The 14984-nt window shown below is 44.2% G+C and overlaps 1 long non-coding RNA gene across 1 annotated transcript in view; it reads right to left on the reverse strand.

Annotated features, from left to right (window-relative positions):
* Positions 1–14984, reverse strand: part of LOC139109660 (uncharacterized) — a 149097-nt gene that overhangs the window by 127299 nt on the left and 6814 nt on the right. The window lies entirely within an intron of this gene.

Genomic DNA, 14984 nt, shown 5'->3' on the forward strand with positions numbered 1-14984 from the left:
GTTCGCGATCTCTGCTGTTCGTTTGGTGCTCGCTCGTTAAGTCTATGCACACGTTAAGTATAATATTCACAGAACGGGAAGCACGTGGCAGCCAGTCTTTGACAGCTTTACGAGTATATTAGTCGAAATCGTACCGGCGCTATCTGTGGTCGGTCGGTCGATCGGTCCGTTCGTCGGTCGACTTTCACCCCTCGACAACGACCCCGCGGTCGGTTGTAGATATCACGACGAAGAAAGGTTGGCGGAGGGAAGGTGGATGGTAAGAGGAGGGAGTTATTAGAATGGTCCGGAAAAGATGGCGCGGAGTCGCTCCGTATTTTTATACTGTATGGCCGCTGCTTTGCATAATCCCGCACTTAGCTCGCTCGTCCCGAGATGCCGGCTCGCGCTATGCAGATCTCTCCTCCTCGGTGAAAACCCGAACCTACCGAGCGTTTCGCCGTTCCGACGAATGATGGACGACGCCGAGAGATCCGCAGAGGGATCCGCTCCCGCGGCTTCTTTCCTCGGCGGACGCATTCCGGTCGGAACGCCGAGCAAATCGCGCAATGATCTTTTTACCATAACAGGGCAAAACGTAAACGCTAACGCATATGCAAGACAAACTCACAATTCGACCGTTAAAATATTAAAATTTATGAAACATTAATTTAAACTTTGCATTAATTTACTTCCATCGAACATACAAACATGTTAATTTTATAAAAATTTCAATAAATTCAATATTAATTTAATAAAAAATAGAATATATCGAAAAATATTAATTAAGAAAATTATACGGTGACTATATTATTATTAAATTGTATAAGCTAAATTGGTTAAATTTAAAGGGCAATTTTCTCAACATCAAACTTCATGTCAAAGATTATTTCTGTAGAGGATAAACGAAAAAAGTTTCCATCAGCTTTAAAGTGGTTTAAGGCGCTTATTTATGCCACGCAAAACGGATGGACAGAGATACATCATGAGACTTCCTAAACCAATGTCGGGAAACATTTGTCACGACGTTCTACTTGCTCTAAGGATCAACTACGAACTCTCCGGCTGCTTGCACGGGCGGAGATGTCTCATTTGCACCGAGAAATCGCGTCTTTCCTTTACCGTTGCCTAGTCTCCCTATATCGCGGTGTTCCAGCGCAAGAGAAAGAGGAGCTAACTGAGAAAGAGGAGCAGAGAACGTGCGGGCGTCATCAATCTTAGCGCGGAGAAGACCCGGGACAAGCGTAGCGTCGTCGGATCTCACAGATGCGACCTTGATTCTCTTCCAACATTCCCTAGAGATACCGACGTAGATTAAGTCTGATCTCGCGAGTAATTTGTCTGAGTCGCTCGATTCTCAGCCGGTTTTCGACATGCTGGATGCCTCGAAAGCAAGCGAACACCTGTGTCTCCCGTTTAAGAGAAATCATGAACCGAGATGGTATTTTCCGATTTTCCTTCGATCACGAAAGTCTTTACTTTGTTTTTTATTTTCATATATTTTCGACCGTCACGTTAATTATTAAAAAAAAAATGTATAATGATTATTTATGTGTATAGAATAGAACTGAATATTAGTTAAACTACTTTACATTTTTTTTATCTGGCTTGATATTATCACAAATTTTTTTCTCGTTAAATTCGAGATACATTTTAGTTATGTAAAAACGATATATCGCGAAAGTATTCGGTCACGGCCGGAAATAAATCCTGAACTCGGGCAAACGTACGGCAATGGCGAATTTTCAGAGATTGCTCGCGACCGAACGCATGCATGATCGGGTGCCGGCACATATGCTCGTTTGTACATACATATGTATGTATCTCGACGTGATGCGTGAAGAACATCGCATACGTCACTCGGTTTTCCTGCGACGGTCAGGTCGTATATATTCCGCGACCGAGAACGGATCGAATACTCGCACCCTCCTGACACTTCGATTGACGTCGGATTTTATCTGCGTATACTCTAGAAGTTTATTATCAAAAGCAATCGAGTAATATCACTGACGTCAAGTAACTGCACTACATTTATAATCTCGAAGGACGAGACATAAAATATAATTTGCTATATACATAAGATTATTATTATCACTTTTAATTTTCTGTTTTTTCCATTTCTCAGATTAAACTTAAAAATTGAAAATTTATTTAAAATGTAACTATAAGTATATAAATAAATAAATATATATATTTTTTAAATGAAAGTCTACGCATTAAATCATTCTAATCAAAAAAACTATTCGCAGATCGTAAATTCGTGGAACATATTTCGCAAATGCATTTACACCCGAGCATATGCACGAAATATCAGGTTTCGCTATCTCTTGATCCACCGATTGTCCATCGCCCCTAACAGCGCTGTCAGAAACGATCACGTTTGATTTTCGGGAGTCACCCTTGTCAACCTGATGTATCCCTTGATTTTGTGTCAACGTAACAGGTTTTCTTTTTACGCGCCAAGTTAAAACGTAAATTTCAATATTCCGAACTAATTGTAAGACATAAAATAAAAAATAATTTCCACAAAATTAATTCAAGTCCTAAACGTTGCTCGCCGATATTTTTTTCGCAAAGAAGGCTTCCGTAAATATCTGACGAGCATTTCTCGAAAGCTGTGATTTTTATCAAGCAGCCGTTTAGTAGTTTATCGTTCGCGAGAACAAAGACGGCCACCAGTTGGTAGCTGCTTAGTCTAAAGGTTTACGCGCAGCATCCCGGAGGCAGCGAGTGAGACGACGCTCGGTCACGGTGGATGCGCCAAGCTCTCCGAGAGATGCCGGGGGTATAAAACCTCTGGCCCGTTGCGACGGTCGCGTTACGAAAGGTACGATGATTACGTCGAGTCGGGGACGGGGGTCTCGGGCAGGGTTAAAATCCAGAGCATACCTTAGTTGTCCGCTCGTAAAGCAACCCCGTATGCCCGGGGAGTGCGTGCCGGAGCTCTTTCTCCGTTACGTTCCGTCTCGGCGATGCCGGATCTCTCCTGTCCTCTCTCTTTACGTCTACGCGGAGTGTTTGTTAAACGAGAAGGAATATGCATGAGGTAGGAGAAGAGAGCCAACGGCGGAGTTATGCTACGGTGATCTTAATGGTGGACGCAACCTTAAATATGTATATGCGCCGCGGTGGAAACGGCAATCAGAGGCTGTCCAGAAACGAATACTAGCAGCGGGCTCGCGTTGGTGCAAGAGCGATCGCGGTTCAATATTTCATTCGAAGAAAAGAAACTCGTGAAATAAATTTCTTTTTTTTTATATATATATATATAAAACTAGAGATTACAGGGCGTGCGCGAAATTTGCCTTTCTCGGTCTACTTGCGGCTACAGTCAACGCTTCCAATTTTTCGATCGGTAAAAAATATCGTTTTTAAATCGCGTACGTAAGAAATTTCGTCGTAATAAAATCGTAATTAATTTATTCCCCTGATAAAAATTAATTTAAACCGAAATGTAATAATTATTACGACTTATAAATTTTTATACAAGACTTTTTTGAGATAGGACAATGAAATATTTACTTTGATCCTCGAAATAATCAGAAATTAAATCATTTTTTAAATCACTTAACTCGCATATAGGATTCGTCGTAATCTCGAAAGAATTTCCCGACGATGTTCGAGATAAAAGGGGTCGGGATTCTACAGGTGACGTTGGACCGATTACGATATATCTCGAACCGCGGATCGCGTATTTCTGCCACATGGGGATGTGTGACCAGATACCGCCTGTCGAAGAACTCCGCACCATATTCTCGTAAACATGCATCACGGGCATACACGAGTATGCATATACGTAGGACATATGGTGGTTAGCACGGTGCTTGGGCCCCCACGAAGCGAGGAGAGCCTCGCCGAGACTTCTGGGGGCTTTCACCCCCCCTCGTAGTACCGTCGCGGACACCCCCCTTCACCCCTCCGCTCGAGAGTCCTCATGAGTTTTCAATGAGATTAGCGGCCCATCTGTGCCGAGACCGACCCCATCGTCATCATCGACCATGGACAAAGCTAGTCAACCTGCTCACTGCCCGTACGTTCTCCATGGGGGTCGCTACCGTTCTCTCCCTGTCTCCCGACTATTCGCTGTATTGCACCGTACATGCACTTGCCGCACAAGCTCATCTCCGCGCTTTCGCCGACCGACACCGCGTCGCGTGACGATTATAGAAAATACCCGGTTTTAACCACCCAGCATCATATGGTTGAAATCAAAATCGCCACTGACCACATTTCTATCTCATAAAAAAATTTCTTTTAACTTTAAAGCGTTAAATAAAATTCTTTAATATGTGGCGCACCGATATTTAAAAAGCAAAGTCAAATTTTGTATTTAACTTCAACGGTAAAAATTGCATTTTAAAGAAAGTCTTTTTTTTTTTTAATTAAACGAAGATACGTATTACTCTGCATTTATAAAATATTTTTACGGTTATTTTTATTTGGGAATATATCCAGTAAAACGCAGTCGGGATATAGTAGCGAGCATTGAGCAAAGCCGCAAAGCAGACCGATTAAGGAGCGAAATGGTATCGATCCCGCGTAAAGGGGGTACCGGGGGCTTCAGATCTGGGTCCATGGTAGCCCATATGGAGCCTGCCCAGCGCATATGTTACGACAACGCCGCTAACGACCTGCCTTGGGCCTTCGTAATGCTAAACTGCGGTTCGATCCGCACCCCATGAAACTAAGTAACCATTCGATTGTCATTGGTAAATAGGTAATCATGACAGCATCGGCCAGAGCCTCCTTAAAACGCATGAATTTTTACCCTTCGAACGATCTCAAGTCACAAAATATCTCCGATCTAGCCAGCAATATTCTATTTCAATGAATTTCTGTACGCGAACATCGATCGATTTTATTTTATAATTTACGAAGCTCGTTTGTCGAAATTATATAAATATCATAAGAATATAAAAAGTAATTATTTTTTTTTTTTAGATTTAAACGTGAGCATCTCTTATATCTATCGTAATTGTAAACTTTATTTATCGATATCTCTAATTTTGTAGCTTGTACTATTTCATATTATAAAGCAGTAAATGTGAAATTAAAGTGTTAAAATATTCGATGTTTGACGTTGTAAGAAAGTAACCAAAGGGAGCCTAAACACTTTGGCCAAGCAAAACCCCGTGACAATCCTACCAGCGACCCCCCGGCTTTTTTGCCAACCTGCAAAGCTAAACGAGTTATGTATTATGCCGGGGGATGACCGAGTGGGGTGGACTACTCAATACCAGGTTGTATGTCCTGGTCGTGCCATCTGGCACGCTATTATACGAGTATTTTAATTTAATTAACTCAGCTCGCGCATCGATCGATCGATATTATCGGTACTCGCGCGCGGATTAAGCTTGTACGTGGTCGGTCGACGATTTCGAATCTGCCGTTTAATTAGGATTTCGGGCGTCGGTGCGAGCAACAGATTTTATGGAAACAAACCGCGTTCCTGGTCTGTTGAATCAGACTGTGCCGCAATCGACCGTTTATTTCGATACTTTCCGCTGTTGGGTAAACGTCATCCATTTAGGAAATCCTTTTTATTTGGCGATGATTTAATATCAAATAACAAATTTTAAACCGGCTCACGGCATTTTATAAAATAGACTAACTGGGATATTACAAATTTTTTTATAAAATATAATATATAAAAAGCTTCGGCTCTCGCGATAGAATTAGACGCGATTAAAAAAAAAAAATTAATTAATATTATAGTTTTGTGAATTTTATAAAACAACGAGAGAGATAGACTTTTTTTCTACAATTAATAGTAATTGCAGTATGTTGATGTTTTTGAAAAAAATATTGTCAAGGAAAGTTACGCGTTGATCGGGCACTCGATTAAAGCATCATCGAGTTAAAAGTATCGAGCCGCTGGTTAATCGATACTCTTCGGCGTATTTACGGCATATTTGCGGGATCGCGAGCATAGCTCTTTGTCATAGACGAGTGATTTTCGGATCGGCTGTAGCCGGGCCCCGAGAATTCGAAATAGCCGGTGCTCCATTGTACTTCTCTCGGGGTCATTGTAAGCGACTATACCCTCATCTCCACGCTGCACACAGCGCACTTCCCCTTCTCGTGCATCTGTCCTCAATCAGCGGCCTACGAAAATGGGATATACACGTCCTCGTCGGCGTGAAACTATTGACCTACCCTGAACGAGAGAGGGAGAATTTCAGTCATCACCGCGTGGTCGATAAATAAAGATCAGCGGGTGACAAGACAACTCTGTGATTTATAACTTTCGATAACTAACAAATATTTTTCGTTAAAAGAAAAAAAGAAATTTTTTTTTCTATAAACGCGATAAATCTTTTTACGAACAAATTTAATTTTTATACTTTAGATTAGTACTTCGGATATTTAAAGAGTTAAAATTATTTTTTACTTCGATGAAATAATTTTGAAGACTGTTGATTGACAATCGAAAATAGATTGCATCAGGTTCACACGAACGGAAAAACTATCAGAAACGCGAAGAAAATATACGGGTGACGTGCTAGTGACTCTCGCGAGGTCAAAAGCATCCCTGCCGATAGATATTAGAAACTAGGGGCGAACTAGGACGACATAGTACTCGCGAAAGAATGGAACGCACTTAACTCGGGACTGCTTAAACAGTTGTTTGATCGGCATTATGTATTAGAGAAAATCAGGAGAGAGCATGTGGCTGGTGCCACCGCTTATTAACGATGCAACGTCGGGAGCTGGGTGTCATCAAGAATGTATTCACATTGAATTTTTTTTTTTTACCGAAGAAAGAGTTCGACCGAAGTTCAATCAAAGACTCTAAAATCTGAAACTAATACTCGATTCAAAAACTACTCGTCAAAACTAAAATTCTAAAGCAGAAATTAAAAAAAATAAAAATAAAAAGCTGCAAAATATAAAAACAAGACAATAGTAGACGGTGATTCCGGCAGGAAGTGAGCTAAGAAAACCATCGGCGGAACCGTTCCGATGCGATCGCTATTGTCGGGCATCCGCGCGACAGCCAGGTATAATATTCCGGATATTAAATCGCTTTTAAATCGGCTTAGCGTTAACTAGTGGCACTTTAAGCTGCCCGTTGAAATGATTATCAGGGCTTCCCACTCCGTCGAGAGAGAACCGGCTAGCTGTTATCGCCCGTTGATTAATTGTTATGCAATATGACGTCACACACGCCTACCCGACCTACCCGGATTAGAATCCCGCGGTGGAGCATCGGCACGGTGGTGAACGCCGGCCCCGCGACCCGCCTACGCACGTCTCACCCTTGATACGGCGCGCGTTGCAGCAGCCCTCTTGCTCTAAATCTCACACCGTGTTTGTATACGTACACGTGTGCGTGTGTATCGCCGCGCAAACGGTTACAACGCGCGAGGGAGCAACGCGAAGTTTCCGGCTAATCCGACGAATTTGAGCCAGCCGAACATAGGACGGCTGATGAATATTGATACCGTCGACTCGACGGACCACCTCGCACCTATACACAGATTTCTCACGTGCAAGCGGGCGAGCTGTTCTTGGCTCTTTACGATTTTCGTCCGCGCGCCCGAGGAAGAAAATTGTAAACGACCGAGGGAGATCAAACGAACAAAATCGAAGGTACTTTTCTGACGAGGATTACTTTCTTATTTTGCTCATTCGCGAGTGGTGGAATTCTGCCCGATTCTTTTTTAAGAAGTAAACGAGAGAAAAGGGTGGCCGAAGGGTTTCTAACATCGCGACACGTTGCGATTCGCTTTGAAAAGCCAAAAGCTGACGGCTCGTGGCTCGATGCTCTCCGGTAACCTTGCACCATTATTTCCCTAAATAAAAGAAACCATAAATCGTGAGTGCACAAGCCCGTGGAGGAACCACGCCACGGCTCCATTATATCTTTCACGATGAACGGTGCCCTTCTTCGTCGGCCATTATGCCACGGAGATAGTAAGGAAGCAGCCACCCCTTTATCTCGGTAGACTCCACGGTGAGAGTAATGCGCGGAAATCAAGGGTTAATTCCTCGGCGTCGTAAAGCATTTTATCTGCCTCCAGTAGTGTCGCCAGAACGAGAAATATTCAAATATGGCAATAGACGGTATAACGTACCGATTGAGTGCTAAAGAAACTCGTACTGCAGTTTTCTTTTACGCATTTTACGTCGGCGATCGCTAGACTCGATTATTTTTACAACGCTCTTAGCGATGCGTGAAAAATTTGCATCCGTTTAAAAAAAAAAAAAAAAAAAAATATTATAACATTTAAATAATTATTGTGTGTACAATTGAAGAAACGTGCACCTTTACGATAAAAATCAGATCGACGTTTTATTACGTACGATGAATGTTAGCTACGAAGAAGACAAAAATTCAAACAAGTACACATGTGCGAATGCAGACATATCATGCGAAGACCTCTCGGACCTCTAACACCTGATCCCTACTAAAGATCCTATCGGGAAAATTGGATTCGGTGTCAGGGTGACCGCTGAAACGTATAAGCAGCTCGTAAAATACTTTTTAGCGCACGAGCGCCTCCGCGTCGAGGGATTAAGCTTTATGGTTAGATAAGGATCCTGAATTCGCTTCCGTGCTCCTCGTGCGCGCTGGGCTTCCATCCCCCGAAAAATAATAACCGCGACAACGATCTCCCGAGCAGTTCGAACGAATATTTTGCGGATCAGAGTCCGTCCCCCTCCCCCCCGGCCCCGGCCTCTTTTTTCTTCTGGCATGGGAGCATGAAATGTTCTCTGCAATATTCCAAGCCGCGCCCGACGTCTCCCGAAAGTTAATGCGAACCGATCGCACGAAGTTGGAACGCGACGACCTGAAAAGCGCGATTTCCCCTAAGTAAGTATCGAATTTGACTCTTTGATCTTAATCTTTCGTCCGGGTACAACGCCGATATCGAGAGATTCGACGAAAGCTTTTTGTATAAAATTGCGATAGATATATCTATATAAAAGATATGAATCGTAGTTCTATCTGCTCGTGAAAATAAAAATTAATAATTATAATATTTAACTAATTCGAACAGCATTAATCTTAAAAAAAATTTCATCTAACAAGTTTATAATATTTTTGGCTTTTGTAATGATCGGTCAATAATTCTAATTCCTATTCGACCTTTCTATCGACAGAAGGACTAGATTGACACATTTAATGTTTCTTTGTAGCGTCGTCGCGAGGGCATCTTCAATATTTTCTCACGGAATGAAATATCGTCCCGAAAGTCATTCTTCTCCAAGTAATGGAGCCAATTCGGGTCAGCGAATTGCCTTATTGACGGGCAGGCTGGACGGCCGGAGGGACTTTCAGTGTCTCAGATGGAACGCAAAATCGAGTTACGGCCAACGCCATCCTCGTCGTTGTCGTTGCAATAAGCGACGTAGTCGATGTATTGAGGCGATATATGGCTGTTACGTCTCGTAAGTAGTTTGCCGACTAGATCTATTGAGCCAACGTTACCTATCCGATAGTTCTCTGTCTCGGAATCATCTTACAGTGTTAAATACCTCATATATAATATTAAGCGATTTCTTTATATCGTAACAATTTATACAATTTATCTGTCTCAATTTTACGACCCGTTAATACTTTTCGTACAGTTTTCTCAAACTTCAATAACTGATCCTCATATACGTCGACCGTATTAGCTGCTACTAGTAGACGAGCATCTACGAATTCTGAAGTATTTGGTGGTAACGCGGTCGTATCAACGAATCGACAATAAGAGGGCGAGAAAAATGAAATTGAGAAGCCGGTCGAGCACGTTGGCCGATAAAATGCTACCGGGACCGACACTCGGGTCTCCCGATGGCATAAAAAAGTGCCCTCGGGGGGTAGCGACAAGGCGAAAAGGGGGCTGGTGCAGAATAAGGCACGGCGACGTTTATTCGGTCGGACAGGAGCCGAGTGACCGAGTCAAGTAGAACGTACAGCTTGGTCACAGTCCGTTTGATCTAATAAAATGGAGCAAGACCCGGCTATCCTTCTCCAATTTTCTCCGACATCGTGCAATTTCGCAAGAACACCGGTTTCATTTCCCCGAAACCCGCGTACTTTTTAACGCACCCCGGTAAATATTCCGATCATCGGCCCGATGATGATGCCATTTCATTCGTATCGAATCGACGAAATATAAAGGAGCGCGCTTGAAAATAAACGGAGACCGCGAAATATAAAACGTTGGAGCAACTTTTTAGCCGTAACGATTACAATAATTCGCAATATTGAAAACGACGCGACTCGACACAAGGCGTTCTAATTTCATGAAATAAGTGCCGCACTTCATTTATAGTTGAAACCGCGCTTTTGCCGGAAGCTCGATACGACACGCAAGATCGTCTCTCGCGTTGCAACGATTTTTTTTTTTTTTTTTTCTCCTCGTCAGCGTGCTGTCCGATATAATCCGCGGTTGATCAGATTAAACGTTGCACAGGGACAGGGAGGAAGGGAGCGAGGGAGCGAAAGAGAGAGAGAAAGCGAGAGGGAGACAGAGGCAGAGGCGGAGGCAGTCACGAGGGTGTGGCGGTTTGCTAGAAACCACCGCGCCGCAACCATCGCCATCGCCACGACCACCGTGTCGCCGGATGAAAGAGGCTCAAACTCACCACGCCGTAAAATAACATTGTCCCCGCGATACGGAGCAGCGAGGAGACGAGGGGAGGGGTCGAGACGGCGAAAGGGATGGACCGGGCGAGAGAAAGCTCGGCGAGTACTTTCTTTATTTTCTTCGCCAAAGTCCCCCGGCGTACTTACGTTAAGTACCGCGGAAGTGCGGAGGTCCGCTGCGAAACGGCGGGCGCGATGCGGCGTCTTTGGTGAAAAACCGCGTCGCGAAAGGAAGAAGAGAAGTTAATTTATAAATTTTACATTTTTCTAGCTCATTAACGCTATCTGCGCAATCCCGCCGGCTGCTTCCCTTTAACTCTCCCGGGCGATACTCTGACGTGAGAATTTCATAGGGCCACTGTCGCGATCTTCGAGAAATTATCGTTCGTCGTGCGATGGAATTTATTCCGCTCTCGCGTCGGATATCGGGAGACCGACGCGTGGCTCTACTGATTGCATCGAGTCTCCTCACATCTGTATACCCCCGCGAAAAATACAAGCCTTCCATGCGCGAAGAGGATTACCCGGTGAAGGAAAAGTTCGAGTACGCTATTACGGAGGTAGAGGACTGCGAAACGTAGTGGAGCGAAACACGAAGGGGTGGAGGGTGGGCGGCGGCGGCGGCGGCAGCGGCGGCGGCGGGGGGGGATGGCGCAGGGTGTAACAGGGTGTCGGGGGCTGGAGATTACGGCGGGACAAGCAATATTAAGCGGCCAGGAACAAAAAGACGATCCACCACGCCGGATTACCCGCGATGCACCGCGTTGTCCCGTGAAATTGATACGCGAGATGCTTTTTAACGGGAATAACGGTGAGCGCCGTCGCCGCGGATCTCTCGCGGACCTACCGCGGAAATATTCGGCGCGATTTAGATAACCCGCCGGGGCGACGCGGCACACACAAAAGAAACGATTTGTACCGACCGCCAAAGAGGCGGGCAACTAATGAGGAAAGTCTGAAAATAATTATATCATTCGTCACTGACGCCGAAAGCAGTTTTTGCGGACCTACTGCAATTACAATCGCGAATCAGCCCCGTGATCTCGTTGTATAATCAACATCGAAATAACCGGGATGTTATTTCACTTGATAACATTATGCACGTTTATTCTTATAACGGAGATGAAATATACGACAATAATTAATAATATACGACGACGGTCGGTATTTAAAATAATTAATTACAAATATACTTCAAGGACGTAAGTGATAAAAGTAATAATTTTTTAATATGGTATTGCGCGTCGTGTCCAGTCTTAGCAGATACTCCCATGAGAAAATGCTTGTCCCGAGGCGAAGTTTGTTACGGGCCAATAGAACGAGACCGCTGGGGCGGTAATACATAATGTTTTACAACATATCTCTTCTACCTGCTCTCTAGTCGGCACACGTAGCGAGGTTTATCTAAATATTGCCATAGGAAAAAAGAAGCGACTCCGCCTGGGGAGTCGCCCTATCGGTCGCGTGGGAAACATTATTCTGCAAAAGCGGGCGCGAGGTGCGATCTCTCTGGCGTGGCGGCGCGAACCGATTGGGCTCCGAGTAAAATTTTTAATCTTTTAAAACGCGCCAAGATTTGCGCGCCCGCACAGCGTGCGCTCTACGTGATTCAATGGCTGCAAACCCGATTTACATTCTTAAACCCTTGCGTTAAAGCCACGACTCACGTACGCCTTCAGGCCAACGGTAATTGTATCGAATAGAAATCTATGAGCTCAATGCTGGACAGCCACGAGATAAACCACAAATCGGCTAGCTAATTATTAGGTAACGGTGGGAATCAATTTCTACTAGGGCACTTTTTAATTTAATTAAAAAAAAATTTTTTTTTATTTCTACGGCAGTTTAATATCATTAAAGGAATTAATAAAGAATATAATGTTGCAAATAGCGTTGGCTAAGGCACAGGTAAGAGCATCTCGCGAAAGATCGAAGCCAAGGTTCCTTTGTTCCGATGCGCAAGGGGAGGGTGAGAGGGCCGCGTATCCTATTTTTATCGAGAGTCGCATATATTTTCATATCCGAACGAACGGCACGGGAATATTGTAATTTGCATCGGAGACGGCAGAAAGAACTAAGTCGTGGACTGTGTGGAAGAGTCGCGGGGAAACGGGAGTCATCGGCGGAATCGACGGGGTATGCAAATGCGAATACACGGTGCGTTCCAAATCTTTAGATCTGGACGAATAACTCGGCAATGCCGAACCAACTCTCTTTACTTTCCCATATCGTCGCCAAAAAATACGCGGAAGATTCAGTCTGAAAAATTTCGTTACGTCCACAACTCGCTTCGGGTAACGAGGTGTGCCTTATTACGAACCCTGGCGCAGCTTTACATGCCCCAGAGATACAACTTGGTGGTTTAAAATACTCGTCGGGCAATAAATAATTTACTACGCTAATTACATCTGCATTAAATTTTTTTTCTTTTTTTTATTTTTGGCATTTAAATTCGATTTGATCGGCGGTAATAAAAACGCGCGGCATTTATGTACGTTCGTCGATTACTACGCGGAATGCATTTCGCGCATTTACTCTACTGTTGTCTCAGTTTGCGGAAAAACATAGGAAAACGTTGTAAGTACATAAGACGGGGTGGAAACGTCAAGCGACGGGTGCAGAAAACATTTCTCGGGAGCGGCAACTGTCGCGGTGCATCAACCACCGCGCGAGTCTGAAAACCATTATCGGCCTCTTTCCGCCCTGCGCACCGCTACGGAAAGGACCGCGAAGAATTTATGCTCCCCGCGTTTTGTAACGATCGATTACGCCGTTGCAGATCGTGCGGTCGTTGCGGGGAAAACGTCACGGTGCATCGCGCGCGCCCGCGTTTCGCGTTGTCGCGACTCGCGCGAGAAGAATCAGTAAATCCAATAAAGGGTGAATAATGCCGAGCGTTACCGAAGTGCGAATCCGTAGGTTCGTCCGATGATGCTCCCGCTGGAAATAGCCGATCACGTATTTATCGATGCGAGAAAAGAAGAATGGGGTTGAATGAACAGAATGCAGCGAGGCGAACTCTAAAAAAGTGAGATGGGGAGAGGGTAACGGATTATGCATAAATCTATGCGCCTAAGATGACCCGCACATACGAAGGGATTTGTATCTCGGCTCAAAATTAACATGTTTCTTGGGAACAAGAGAAAAATGAATTATATTAACATCTAAAATCGCATACAAAACGTTTTGATATATTAGAGCGAAGAGAACGCGCAGATAATGAACTGTTCTTCATCATTAGATCCGCAAAAGAGAAAGAGAGATAGAGAGAGAGAGAAAGAGATAAAATACGAACGTAATTGTAATAGGGAGAGTCGACGGATATATGTGGCCGCCTCTTCCGTAATGCCGACGGATTTTACTAATAACCGATATAACCCAAACTAACCATGGAATATTATAATTGATTTATCGCGCTAACGCGATACACACGTCGGATTTATCAGCCCGTCCCGTCGCCGTTCCGCCGAGCCATTCCGCGACGCGCCGCGGAACCGATCGAACGGAACGGCGATCGACGATAGACCGCTTCCGGTCGACTCGGCGTTGCCCGCGGGTGCATTCATTTGACACGGCTCGTTCGGATATGCAACGTGCTCAGCAACCGCGTTAAGTGTCGTTTCATTTAACGTGTTCATTTAGCCGTCGCGCGCGGAATAAATGCGCCGGCGAACAATTAACTTTGAAGAGCACACGCGGATATTGAACTTTAAAAGAATTATTCCTCAGACGTGTCGACATATCTTAGGTCTCGATTCGTTGGCTAACGATACTCTTCAGATTATAGCTTTTTTTTTTAAATAACATTTTCTTCTGCTTTGTTTAAAAATTTGTTGGTGCTAGCTTTGAAACTCCGGCTTAACTATTTCGGTACGAATATAGAAAGGACAAAAAAAAATTTCTCGGGGCGAACTCCGCGAAACCGATTAGAAATAATCGCCTAGCTCTCGATAAGAAAACGATGATCTCGGCACTTTGGAAGCTTTAAGCCCTCTGATCTCGACGGAGCAGGCAGCTGACGATTGGCAGCGAAAGAAAATTATTCTTTCGAGCGCGCGATCGCCATCCGCCACCGCACGGCACTCCGTCGTCGGGCAAGGGTTGATAATAAATTCAAATTTAGGGGTGCGCGCAATCTGTGATTCAGCGCCATTAAGCACAGGATCTCTCTAAAGGACACTACCCCGTATTTCCTCCTAACTTGGCACATCCGTGAGAGTGCTCTTTAAACTCGCTAAGAGGTAAAAGGTCACTTTGGTAATCAAAGCACCGCTGCATCTTTTAAAATTGACAAAGATTTGACAACGGATTCTCTCGCGGTTCCGCCTCGCGAAATTGATTACTGCGGATACTTGCGAGTACGTATTCGTGATGAAATAAAATTACTAACGCAAAAATTAAAATATCTTAATGACGGTCAGTT

This window comes from Cardiocondyla obscurior, linkage group LG18, assembly GCF_019399895.1.
Source record: "Cardiocondyla obscurior isolate alpha-2009 linkage group LG18, Cobs3.1, whole genome shotgun sequence".
Classification (NCBI taxonomy): Eukaryota; Metazoa; Arthropoda; class Insecta; order Hymenoptera; family Formicidae; genus Cardiocondyla; species Cardiocondyla obscurior.